Consider the following 10,333-nt stretch of genomic DNA (forward strand, 5'->3'; position numbering starts at 1 on the left):
AACCCACAACCCGATCATCAATAGCTCTAACTGCTGAGCCATCACTGCCAAAAGTGCTGAGACACCTGCTCATTCATTTCTTCCAAAATAAAATGAAGGGTATTATACTAATACAGGCTTGTACAGTCTAACGTTGTGGCTTAATGGTTAAAGAAGTGGGCTTGAGACCGGAAGGATGCCGGCTCGAATCGTACCGGCAGGTAAGAATTAGGGGTGGGGGAGTTAAGGCTGTCTCCTCCCTTGAGCTTTGAGTGCCTTGCTCAAGTGCCCTAACCCCACTCTGGCTGTGTGTGTGTGCTTGTTGCCATTTATTAATCAGGATGATCACCACCTCACCTCATCCCCAACTCATTCCAAAAGTATTGGATGGAACAGAGTTCCACTGCTCCACAGCTCGGCGCTGAAGGCTTTACACCCCTCTAGCCCGGACCTGCCATTAGACAAGCTGTGTGTGTGCATGAAATGGGCGCAACTTAAATTAGCTGAATGCATTCATTAGAAGGGGTGTCCACAAACATTTGGACATATAGTGTATTTTCTTAGCTCGCAAAAAAACTAAAAACTGCCTACTAATGTTAATTACTTGATTGACGTGTTGCTTTTTACAGAATAACTAAGAGTCTAAAGTTGTTTACAAATCATTTGGAAATGTAAAAACTGTAATTACAGACAAAGAGGGCCAAATAAATGTTCTATATAGAGGAATACAACTAAAATATTAATATAAAAAATAAAAACATGTCAAAACAGTCATTATAAGCCGTGTATATTGTGCATATATGCTGTGTCTGATCCACTCGTACCAGCGCAACACACACTAACACGCCACCACCATGTCAGTGCTGAGAATGACCCAGCACCAAATACTACCTGCTCTGTGGTGGTCCTGTGGGGTCCTGACCATTGAAGACCAGGGTGAAAGGACAAACAAAAAGTCTAACAAATTATGCAGAGAAACAGTTGGATACAGTCTGGAATTACAGAACTACACAGTGCTGCTATATGGTGAGTGGAGCTGATAAAATGGATAATGAGGATATAGACAAGGAGGTGGTACTAATGTTATTGTAATGTTATATTTTAATAAATTCTGAGTGTATCTTGAATCATTAAAAGGGCAGATTTAGACCATTTATCCACCATATTTGACCATTTTGTGTCTTCTGCTTTTGTGTTGAAACCCTATTTAACACAACAAAGAAAGAGTCAAGTGTTGTGGGGCACCATATCCACAGAAGGAGAGGACATTGGTCTATGGTTAAAGGCACTACATTTAAAACATCCACCCAAATGTCCATACGTCTGCTCTTACCATTTGGAGGAGGGGAAATCAACACCAGAACATCCTTACCCAGAGAAATGGCTCGGTTATGAAGCTCAGGTGAAGCAGGTGCGTCAGATGCTTGTGAGGCTTTAAGGTAGGTTAGTGTTTAGGCTAACGTCATACCTGACAGCTTCACAAACACCTGGCGTGTCCACTTCACCAGAGCTTCACCACAGCAGAGGTGTGGATGTTTGGGTGAATGTTTTTAATGTAGAGCCTTTAACAATAGATGCATGTCATCTTCTTTAGAAATGTGGCTCCACAACACTCCAATCCAATCTGCTCCACAACACTCCAATGCTTTAAATAGCTCTTAATTATGTCAGATAGCCTGTAGGACTGTTAGGTTAGGATACCTAGCTATGAGTCCCACATCAGCAGTCTATTCTCAATTTGAATACAATACAACCATAAAATATTTGATACGGAATGAATGATGATTCTAAGAAACAAACTCTTGTAAGTGGGCATAGCAAAATAAGGTAACAAGCAACTGATGGGATGTCAGCCTATTATGACTTCATCTAATTTATATATTTTCACCAATGCTTCGATTTGTCCTGTTCCTTATTGGTATTGAGGATTGGTATTTCTTTGCTCTTGGGCTCCCCCTACAGTTGGGTAGTGTAATTCAATTTCACTCCACTGCTGTCAATAACAATCGAGCTTTGAGCGCCCCCTCATGGACAGCTATACACATGCATTTGTTGAGAAGCTGAGAGATACAGAATCATCACTGAAAGTAAAAGAAAGCATGTGGACTCAGGCGGTAGAGTAATATTGCAGGATTGTACACTAATACTCGGGTTATGCAGTGTTTCACAATTCCGGTGAGAGTTCCATAGTGCAGTAGCAGCGTTCCGGCCACAAGTGGGAATGACAGCGATGCCGTTATTGCTGTCGTTGGAGCAACAACATGATTCTGAAGCTATTTTGAGCTATTTTAATGTTCAGTTGCTACATAATGTTGCTTTAAATCATTGTTCGCAAACGTTGAATTAAAAATTAAACATTGTCTTGGGGCGGCGCTTGCCTTTTTAGTTTGGAGGTGCACTGAAAAAGAACCAAGGCTATTATTCCATAACAACTGTTGCTGTGGAGAAGTAATATTTTTCCACCAGACTGTGTTGATCGGATTTTTATCAAATCTCCAAAGTTAGTCACTTTACACTGATGCATACTCTCTCTCTCTCTTTCTCTCTCTCTCTCTCTCTCTCTTTATCTTCTCTCTCTCTCTCTCTCTCTTCTTCTCTCTCTCTCTCTCTCTCTCTCTCTCTCTCTCTCTCTCTCTTCTCTCTCTCTCTCTCTCTCTCTCTCTCTTTCTCTCTCTCTCTTTCTCTCTCTCTCTCTCTCTCTCTCTCTCTCTCTCTCTCTCTCTCTCTCTCTCTCTCTCTCTCTCTCTCTCTCTCTCTCTTTTGCTTTCTCAGAAAAACTTCTGTTCTGTTTTCCCACATCACCCTCCCCCTTGATAACGGTGTTTTTTAGAATTCTTTCGTTATTATACAATAGTGCGTAAAATGACACAGACATCATCTCTATATTAATCATCACATATATTAAATGTGAAGTAGGCTCTACTATTCAGTGGTAAAATGCTTCAAAGAAGCTGTCGAGTCAGCATAGTTATTGCCTTTGACTTCTCTGGAGGAACTTTCTCAGCCCTGTATGGAACTCTCAGTGCTGCGCCGCTCTGACACAAATGCTGAGGGAGCTGTTTTCTCTCTTCATAAACAATGCCTCTTTAAGGTGAGTTGCCTCTGCTGGGAAACGGAGCTTCACACCCCATATCATCCAAAACTTACTGTATCACCACACACACACACACACATACAGCATTAAAATTAGCGTTCCCTGCCACCCCTGAGCTCTTTCTGTGCCAAGTGTTGTCACAAAAAATCTGACTTGATCCTGCCATAAAACAAGTTGACCTATCCATGTCCACCCACTCTTCCACCATTTGGATTCAGAACAGCACAGCCAGTCGCTCTTCTTGACAGATCTGGTAGAGTTAGAGATCAGAGAGATCTGGTAGCGTCTAGCTGATGGTCTGAGGCTATGCTGAAGATTGCAGAGATAGTGCTCCTTTCTCATTATTCTGTTCTCTTCAGTGTAGCAGTTCTATTGACAGCAAATCAGCCTCAGGCCATGATACTACCACCACCATGCTTAACAGTTGGTACAGTGTTCCTGGGGTTAAATGCTGTATATACCTTTACTCTTCCAAACATACCTCTGGTCATTGTAGCCAAACAACTAAATTTTTGTCTCATCTGACCCTGAAACTTTCTCGCAGAAGGCTTTTTCTGTGTCCATGTGGTTCAGCTGCAAACTTTAGTCAAGCCTAAGGGTGTCCGTTTTTTGGGGGTTTTTTTGAGCAGAGGTTTCATTCTTGGATGGCAGCCTCTCAGTTTTATGGTGATATAAAACTTTGCTTGACTCGTGATCCAGCAGCGTCCAGCAGATCTGTGCTGTGGCACTCCCTGGGTTATTCCTAACCATCTAAATTAATTAATCCTCAGCTCAGGGTGACAGTTTGCGTCTTCAACCAGAGCTTGGCAGGAACTACACCTCTCAATAACTTGTACTCACATAAGTATGAACAAGTCACAAGAGGCTGTGCATTTTTCATAGATAAGGGTGTTCGTTGGCATGACATGAAATGGAGCAAATAAAACCCTATTATCTGTGGCAAGCTTTAAATACATTTTAAAGTTATTAATAACAACAATAGCCCTTTCATTACTGTATCTAACCAGTTGATCACCTAAGTTGTATTTGTTAAGAAGGTAAATGGTTAAGAACGAAAATTTTCCTCCTACACCAAACAATATTTCAAAACAGGGGGACACTCTAGGTTGTACTGTTCTGACAGTAGAGTTAGAGTTTGAGTACCAGTTGTTTTGCATGTCTGACTGATCATTTGTGATAACACTTGTTAAGGAGGAAGTTGGACCAAGATGTCAACTAAGGTCAGCTGAGGAATGAGTGGGTGGCACGACTGTCAGTGCTGGACTTCATGTCCCAGAATCCCTCAGGTGATTGTAATAGTGTTCATATGACTCCTAACATCCCTCCACGTTTCCAGTCACCTGAGTACTGATTTGTCTCACTTGTGTACGCTCTGATAGTTTAGTATATAAACCCCGTCTTTACTCTAGCTAGTTGCAAAATATCGTACCTCTGTTTTGGTGAACTACTGAACGTTATTTACTACTGAACGTTATTTACTACTGAATGTTATGTACTACTGAACTTATTTACTGTTTATCATGTGAATGACTTCTTACCTTTGTATTTCCTACCTTGTTTTTTGTCTTGCACTTTGGACTTGCCTGTATATTTTGCCTTGGATTTCGACCCACTGCCTGTTTTTGTGACTATGAGTTTGCCTTGACTATTTGGATGTGCTTATTTCCCCTGTTTGTTCTCTTTTGCCTTCAAGAAGTGGTTCCTTGTATGTTTTGTGACTACGAATTTGGACTACGATATTTTTTAGTAAAGCCTCTTTTTCATTTCTCTGCAACTCTGCAAGCGTTTGTTTACGTTACAGTGGGCCTCATCAATGACTTATAAAGGTGCAACAGACATGCACACTGAACAGTCAATGTCATATAATAAATATTAGGATGCAATATATAATTTGGATAGTTATCACAATGTTGGCCATTACTGATATATACACCATATGGACAAAAGTGTTGGGACACCTGCTCATTAATTTTTTTTATCAAGGGTATTAAAAAGAGTTTATCCTGCTTTTGTTGGAGTAACTGTCTCTACTGTCCAGGGAAGAAGGCTTTGTCCTAGATTTTGAAGCATTGCTGTAAGGATTTGGTTGCATTCAGCAACAAGAGCATTAGTGAAATCAATAGAGCATTAGTGAACCACCCCACCTCTTTCCAAACTACCAAACTTAACCCAAAAGTATTGAATGGAGCATCATCCATCATTCCAGAGAACACAGTTCCACTGCTCCAGCTCAATTCTGGGGAGCTTCATAACCCTCTTGTGAACAAAAGCTTGTGTAGGCAGCAGGACAATGATTAGGATCATATATATAATTCATGCTAAACCTTAAATTGGCAAGCTCTTAATTCACGCTGGATGATCTGAAACAATTATATATATATAAATATATAAATATATATATATATATATATATATATATATATATATATATATATATATATATCCATGTGCATATACAGCAGCTGTAATCAGAACAAAGGTCAGCCTGAGCCTGTTCATTCTCAGTTCAATTTCTTCATTAAATAGGAAAGCTGTAGTTCACCTTGTCCCAGTTCTTCAAAGCCTGCACCTTCAGCTCAGTGAATATTCCATCTCCGCTTCACACCTGGATCACCGCACATAGCTCCTGCAATGCTCCAGTGGTGGCTGTGCAGCCAATCGGTGGTCAGATTGAGTGGTGGGGTGGGGGGGATGGGCGTGGGATAAGAATAGAAACAGCACCGACTTGGTAGAAGCCAGTGCCAATCAACAAATGTAATCTACGGCTGTTAACCACATCTGTTGCCTGGCACCCGTGTTGTGTGGAGGCTTTCGCTATTCATTAGTGCTCCATATCTGTCACTCTCCGCTCTGACTTCCCCGTGGAAAGCTGCGGTGTGCTGGGGCAGGAGCATTGGAGGGGTTCAACCTCTTCAAATCCACAGCCCGATCTGAGCAACTCTCACTAGGCTGGCACTTGAACTCCTCTGGCCACCTTGGAGAAATCTAGCCTGCGGGTGTGGAATTGATTAGATTCACTTAGCTGTCCTGGAGCTGTAAAAATTGTGGTGGCAGTTGACCCCTGGGGGGTGGGTATGGTGCAGGCTCCTGCCTGATTGGAATTTACATAACAGGCTGGGGAAGTGTTTGTCAAGAGGGATTTCACAGCCTCTTTTTTGCTACAGAGGAGAGAAATAGAATGTGAATTTGAATGTTTGATAGAAAATGTATGGCACTAATTCATGATGATGCTTTTTATGTTGTATACATGTATTTGCAGCTCTCATTTTTAGATGTGAAGAACCTCATAAACTGGCTGTAACTTAATGACTCCATTGATCACATTTAGCAGGCAAAAGATACCCACAAGGGGGTGCTGTAAGTACTCGACTAGCTTTAATGCTTCACATCAGTGACAACAGTGTTTGTGTACTTGGGCTGAACGGTTTTATTTTAAAAAGTGTAGTTTGCAAGGGCATTAACTGACTAGCTTTCACTTTAGATTAATTGCATTGAATTTCAGTTTTTTTTCTGTTTCACAGTGTATGCTTTTTTTAATTAGCAAGAGAATCTTATCAAACAGAAAACATTTTTAGAAATTTAGAAATAATTATCTAGTTTTATTAGAGTATACTTCATCATGACATGCTACATATATAAATATATATAAATACAAATCATTACTGTCAAACAAGCCTTGACGTAATGTGAATCTGGCAGATGTTCTTTACATTGTGTCAAAATTTAATGAATAAGAAACACATAGAAATGCTTCAGAATGAATCAAATCTTGACACATTCCCTTCCATTGAAAGTAAAGAAAGGTTTTGTCCTTCTCCTTTAAAAATGCAATTTCAGAGATGCAAGGTTGTTGTTTGGCAGCGACGTGTTTTTGTGATAATAAAAAAATTGTTGTAGAAAATCAGAAAATCAGAGTTGTTTGTTAATATTTTTGTAACTTATTTTGCCAGACTACATTTTATACATACCTATCTAGCATGCCTATACAGTACTAAAAACAAGGTTCATAGCTGAAGCTATTTTGGTTGTGCTGTATTAAAGGTTCTTAAAAGCACCATCTACAAGAAGTTGTGCTTTTATATTTGAAACCATTTTACCAGGCAAACACAAATTAAAGCATTCGTAAGGTTAATTGATTTGGCATGATTCTACATGGAACCATCATCTGTACTAAAAACCCTTAAAGAACCTCTTTTTTTATTTGAGATTATTTACAGCTTCAGTCATTTGGGTATGGAACAATAAGTGGGTTATAACCTACATGAATCTTGTAGCTCAAGTGTGTAATCTACGGAAACAAACTTCAGACACCAAACATGTCTTGGCTAAAAGGACCACACTTTTAAATGACTGGGAAAATCTGTAAATTTGAGTTATTGCTGAAGCATCATTCCAGTGTGGTCATTCAAACTTTAGTTGTTGGACTCCAACCAAATGTATTTCTATGCCCATCTTGGGTAGCCGGCTATCTACGCTGTTCATTTTTCCCCTCTGCTAAATACTCCATCTTCTTCCTGCATTACCTTTCATTGCAAAAATACTGATGTGATGAAGCTGTGGGAAAATTACAAACGTGACGAATGGTGCTTTTGGGCCGGCAACCTGGGGCCGCGTTGGAGCTGCAGGAATATAATTCTGTCCAATGCATTAAGAAAGTTCTGCACCCGAGCTCATACAAATAAATCTGCCCTATCAGTTTTATGATGTTTCTTGTGAATAATAGCTGGGTAGCAAGGCGCAACTGCAGCCCTGTTGGGGCCACCAAAGCAACGGAAACAAAGATTTAATTGCCTCTAATCAACCCGAGGGCCGGCTATTTCTGAGTTACCATCTTTCTCAGCCTCCATTTCATCCTTCCGTAGTCAGGAACGGCTCCACAGAGGGTTTTTTTTTTACTCTTTCGGGTTATAGCTTATTTCGGCTGACAATGCTTCCCTTTTGAGAATGCAAAATGAATGGACGCTGACCGTGTCAGAAATCAAAAAGTTCTCCTCTCTAACTTCGCCTGTACTGCCTTGCATTTCAGTAGCCAAGGGCAGACAGCACTGGACAATGCGGACAACACTGACCTTGGAGTGTGATGTACAGCACAAGGCTTTTGGCAGCAACAATAATAAGGGGGTGCCAGGTTCAGCACCGTGGACAGCAGTGGCAGCCGTCTCTGTTTGCACTCTCTGCAGTATTATGGCATGTTGTGGGGTGTAATATGACAGGCTTTTTGCGGTGTCATTGCAGTGCACTTGCACACTGTGGTGAAAGTTCCTTGCACTGAAGACTCACCCCTAACGTGGCTGTAAATAATCAGTTTATAAGCAACATGTAGCATTTTTACCTTTAAATAACAGCTTCAAATTCATTGTGATGCTTCACTGACTTGTAATAAGAATAGCGTCTCTATCGTTGTGAAACACCTCGATAAGGTAGTTGTTTCTTGTTACTGTGTCTTTAAGACTGAAGCATGTAAATGAGCTTTGCTCTGTTTGGCCTGCACTGCATAGCTCCTCATTTAAAAAGCAGTCTGGACTGAAAAAGTCCTTGGAACTTTTGACATGAATGGGCAGGGCTAAACATTTGCAGAATGAAGAGGTGCACTTCAAAACAAGAATTGCTTCTTAGAAGTCAACGCAGATTCTTCACAACCGATTTCTGAAAGAACACTCCACAGGCAACTGCATATTATGAACGTATATAGCAAAGTGGCAGACAAAAGCCCTTTGCGCACTTCTGTTTAAGAATGGCGAGAATGATGAGAATTTCCTGTAGACTGGGATTTTTGCCACTGCTGTTAGACCTGTATGACCGCACACTTCAACACAGCTACAAATTCAGCTACTTTCTTTACACTGTGACTTCTGGCATACCCAAATGCAGTCACTCCTTTTTGCCAAGCATTAACATCTGCTTTGTGACTTGTTTTTCACACATCCAACGACCCTGTCATTGCACTGTACCACCTCTTCACAATCTATGAATCCCACCCTGCAGGTATTTCTAGCCTGAGCTTCCTTGTACAGTACTATCTGTGGGAGCCTAAAGATACTACCATCTTAAATTCTTGAACATTTTTTTCACAGGGAGCTTATGATTAAATGTTAACGGTTTATTAGAAAAAGTTAAAACTGTTTTTAATGTAATAAATACAAATCATTTGTTTTCCATTCTGTCTTGAAATAAGGAAGCAGCTTTGGAGCAAGTCTGTCCTGATGAAGCTAGTTCAATACTTGCAGGCATGGTCAGAGCACACACAACAGTTGTTAAAGCAACAACTCATTGTTCATTAGTTACTACAAAGCACATTGCCACCCTTTCATTAGATTTTTCAGATATCTATCTCTTTGAACTGTTGCTGCCTTGATTGATTACAGCGGAACCTGAAGGCTAATCAATGCTGCGAAATGTCAGGTGGTCACTGTACAACTTAGCCACTGAAATATTTATTTAGTTCAATAAATAACAGCCTTCCCTCTCCAACAGACTTGGTGAAGGACATTTTCTGCTTGCTTTCTGTTTGCTTTTATTCAGACTTAACATTACTTGATACTGATGCCTATCCATTAGGGACAAACCACTAACAGGAGGACTTTAGTTGCAACGTGTTTAGCTTTACAAAACTGTACACTATGTATCTTGATTGCTGTACATATACATGGTCATAAGCAAGACTGAGCACAGTGCACAGTGTCTTAAACATGCACAAACAAACTTCTAGTACTATTGGCTGACCCCTAAAAGCATTAGGAAAGACAACTCAGAGGACACCCAAATCGAGAAAGAAGTTCCATAACAGTGAGATCAGTAAGAAAAAGGGAACTCAACTTAAAGACAACATGTTATATCAGTGTGAATAAGCGGAGAACAGTGATTAAGAAGAACATTCTAAAATAGTAAATCAGGGGGAATGGGCAAGACTGCATTTGTTCGAAGGGTTGTCCACAAACATTTGGACATGGTTTCAACTGGTCAGCGACAGGTATTTAACCCCTCCCCCCCCTCTAACTGGGTCATGATGATACATCACCAGCAAACCAGCTAGGAATGGGTCTCCTTGAACGCTTGCCACGTCAACATTAATCTCTCATTAATATTCAGGCCCACTCCTCATCAGCAAGGTCACTGCGTGAAGCAAAAGGCAAAAAGCTTTCTAAACATTTGGAATGCCAGAAGAACCGTCCAAAAAAGTTTAATTGAAAAATTCCTTCTTCTCTGTGCCTCTTTCTTTTTTCCTGTTTTTTCCCCTCCCTCACTCCTCTCAAGGATGCC

The sequence above is a fragment of the Salminus brasiliensis genome, chromosome 21 (genome assembly GCF_030463535.1).
Source record: "Salminus brasiliensis chromosome 21, fSalBra1.hap2, whole genome shotgun sequence".
Taxonomy (NCBI): domain Eukaryota; kingdom Metazoa; phylum Chordata; class Actinopteri; order Characiformes; family Bryconidae; genus Salminus; species Salminus brasiliensis.